Source organism: Schistocerca serialis, chromosome 3 (genome assembly GCF_023864345.2).
Source record: "Schistocerca serialis cubense isolate TAMUIC-IGC-003099 chromosome 3, iqSchSeri2.2, whole genome shotgun sequence".
NCBI classification, from domain to species: Eukaryota; Metazoa; Arthropoda; class Insecta; order Orthoptera; family Acrididae; genus Schistocerca; species Schistocerca serialis.
Window position 1 is genome coordinate 78,618,796 of NC_064640.1, and position 3,890 is coordinate 78,622,685.

The 3,890-nt window shown below is 44.1% G+C and overlaps 1 pseudogene; it reads right to left on the bottom strand.

Annotated features, from left to right (window-relative positions):
- Positions 1 to 2,683: 2,683 nt before the first annotated feature.
- Positions 2,684 to 2,801, bottom strand: LOC126472149 (5S ribosomal RNA; annotated as a pseudogene).
- Between the last annotated feature and the right edge of the window lie 1,089 nt (positions 2,802 to 3,890).

The following is a 3,890-nucleotide window of genomic DNA, read 5'->3' on the forward strand; positions in this document are numbered from 1 at the left end:
TCATGTCTACACATTTATTTCTCAACATAGTCACACTACCGACTAACGCATTTCTCCTGACGAGAGACCACATTTGCTGAGACCGTCACTGTAGAATGTTTGACCTTCGTGATGAAGCCACGCGTCTGCTTGCACCGCTTCATCACTTTCAAAATGAAGTCCTCTAAGGTGTTCTTTAAATTCTGGGAACAGATGAAAATCGGATGGGGCCAAGTCGGGACTGTATGGAGGATGATGGATGACAGTGAATCCAAGGCGTCGAATTGTTGCAGATGTTGCAGCGCTCGTATTTGATCTGGCATTGTAATGCTGAAGGAGAGGTTGTTCCTTGTGTAGACTAACTCGACTACAGGACGCTGTTACGCGCATGAAGAATAAAGATTTAGAATATTAATAACGTTTGTTTTGTTTAAAAGACTTTAAGGGTTTTCGCATAAAAAATTGGCGAGCATTATTTTTCAGCACGCCCTTGAAAGTGTAAACACTGTGCGCTAGAGTACCATTAGCTCCAGGAATACCAGCCCATAATTCATATGGAAAACAGCACATGTATTTAAGATTACATTATCTAAACCTGATATATAGTTTTGGTCTGTCTCCATAGCTGAGCGATCATCTTGGAGGCCACGTAAAATATTTTCTGTACTGTCGGAGACTTTTCCTTGGTGGGAGGATAGACGTGGGGTGCGCTCAGCTTCGTGAGTCCAGTTTTTTCCTTGTTAAAAGCAGGAAATGGTGTCCATTGTGTCCGCGTCCACATCAGTATCATCGTGTGGGTCGACTAGTAATAGTGATTCTTTTTCGGATTCGGTGCTATGTGGATATTTCTTCTTCTGATTTTTTTACGATTTTTCGTGACACGTTCCTTCTTTTGTGCAGCATTAGTTGCCGATATCCGAGCAGATTTTTTTGAATCATCAAATACTTTCATCTTATTCTTAGACAGTAGGTCAGCAGTGCGCTCTCCACCTTTCTTTTCTCAAGTTGATTTTTGAACATTTGGCACTGCTGTCATGGACGTAGAAACAGAGACAGAGATGGAGGGCAAATGCGCAGCATCATCACAAAATAGAGTACATGATCTGTGATGAGCAAGTTCCCATTTTCAACAACTACATCTACAAACATACTTCGCAAGTGCGTAGTCGAGAGTACCTTTCCTCACTACTAGCCGTTCCCTTTAGTGTTCCGGTCACAAATGGAGAGTTGGAAAAAACGACTATTTATATACCTCCGTACGAGCATCAGTTTCCCTTATCTTGTCTTCGCGGTCCTTATGCGAAATGTACGTTGATGGCAGTAGAATCGTTCTGCAGTCAGCCACAAATGCCGGTTATCTAGTTATTCTCAGCATTGTTTCTGGAAAGGAACGTCATCTTCCCTCCAGGGATCCTAGTTTGAGTTCACGAAATATTTCCTTAATTCTTGCGTGTTGATAAACCTACCGGTAACAAATCTAGCAACACCCTTTCGAATTGCTTCGATATTTTGCTTTAATTTGACGTGTTAGGGATCAAAAGCACCAGTGTAATACTCAAGAATGGGTCGTACTAATGTTCTACATGGGGTCTCCTTTTAGATGAGTAAAATCTTTCCTGGAATTCTCCCAATAAATCGAAGTCGGTCATCTGCGTTCTCTACGACCGACATTATTTGCTCGTTCCATTTCATATCGCTTTGCAAGATTACGACTAGATATTTAATCGAAGTGGCTTGTGATGCAGCATAATACGTGAACATTACTGGTTTATTTTTCCTATTCGTCTGCAGTAACTCACACTTATCTACATTTAGAGTAAACTTCCATTTATCGCACGAAATAGAAAATTTGTCTTAAGTCAACCTATATCCTCCTACGGTCATTCAACAACGATACTTTTCTGTAGCCTACACTACAGAGTCATCAGCAAACAATCGCAGATAGCTGAGCATCCTATCCGTCAGATCGTGGCCCGCATCTCGTGGTCGTGCGGTAGCGTTCTCGCTTCCCACGCCCGGGTTCCCGGGTTCGATTCCCGGCGGGGTCAGGGATTTTCTCTGCCTCGTGATGGCTGGGTGTTGTGTGCTGTCCTTAGGTTAGTTAGGTTTAAGTAGTTCTCAGTTCTAGGGGACTTATGACCACAGCAGTTGAGTCCCATAGTGCTCAGAGCCATTTGAACCGTCAGATCGTGTATGTATGTAGGGAACAAGAGCGTTCCTGCCAAACTTTCCTGGGTCACTACAGACGATACTGTTGTCTCTGATGACCACTCGTCAGTCAGGAGAGCGTAATGAGTTCTGCTACTTAAGAAGCTTTTGAGCTTCTCACATACGTGAGAACCTATTTCATAACCTCATGCCTTCGTTAGTAGGCTGCAATGGGGCACCGAGTCAAACGCTTTCTGAAAATTTGGGCATATGAACTCTGTCTGTTGTCCTTCATAAATGGTTCACATGATATCATTTAAGAAATGGGAAGCTGGGTACTAACTAAACTCCGTCCGAACGGGCCTTGGAAGGCTCAATGGTACCGACCGGCCGCCGTGTCATCCTCAGCCCACAGGCGTCACTGGATTCTGATTTGGAGGGGTACGTGGTCAGCACACCGCTCTCCCAGCCGTATGTCAATTCACGAGACCGGAGCCTCTACTTCTCAGTCAAGTAGCTCCTCAGTTTGCCTCACAATGGCTGAGTGCACCCCGATTGCCAACAGCTCTCGGCAGACCGGATGGTCACCCATCCTTGTGCTAGCCCAGCCCGACAGCGCTTAACTTCGGTTATCTGACGGGAACCGGTGTTACCACTGCAGCAAGGCCGTTGGCAAGCTGGGTACTGCACAAACGATGATTTATAAATCGCTGCTGATTTGTGCACATAGAAAATTTATTACGTTCTAACTAGAATTCTCCCAATAAAAACGAAGGTGACCATATCTCTTCCTTAGTGCCGACCTTAGTTCCAAGTTCCGTCTCATATCGCTTTCTAACGTTACGCCTACATATTTAATCGACATGATTCTGTCAAGCAGTACACCGCTAATACTGCATTCGAACACTACCTGTTTATTTATTGCGTAGCAAACCGACGTTAAGGATATTGACCTGTCATTTTACGGGTCCGTTCTTTTACCCTTTTTATATGCAGGAGACATATGTGCTTTTCTCCAGTCACTTTTCACTTTGGGCTGGGGTAGAGAGATTCACGACAAATGCAAGCTACGTAAGGGGCAATACCACAGAGTATTCTCTGTAATACTGAATTGGAATTCCATCCCGATCTGCCTCTCAGTATCAGGGATGTTCTATGTCCTCTATACTGAAGTCTGTGTGTCGAGCAAACGATAATGTAAGTACACCTGTACGATCATCTTACGTGAATGATTTTTTTAAACGTGAAATTTAAAGTTCAGCTTTCCTTTTACTGCCTTCTGTTGCCATACCACACTTGCCGACGAGAGATTTTACACAAGCCTTCGTTTGCTTAATGATTTTACGTAGGACCAGATTTTTCTCAGGTTCTCTGCAAGATCTTCCGCAAACGTATGACTGGAAGTTGTGTGCTTAGCGCATCGAACTTGTTATAACTAACTTTAGCCTGTCGACATTTCCGCTTCTTATTTGAAGCGAGAATGCAACAATATCTGTTTCCTAAGCATTGTCAGAATTTTAATATTAAACTTCGTTGGGTCTCTTCTGTCCTTAATCCACTTACTCAGCACATACTTCTGCAGGGCGCGATTTACAGTCATTTTAAACTTTGCCCATAACTCCTCTACGTCCATTATGTTGGAAATAAATGATGTCAAGTCACTGTCTGAGTCGGATGCTAACAACTGTTTATCCGAGGGCCGGCCACGGCGTGCCAAACGGGTCCACCGCGTGCGGTCCGTGGGTGGGCCAAGGCACGACATG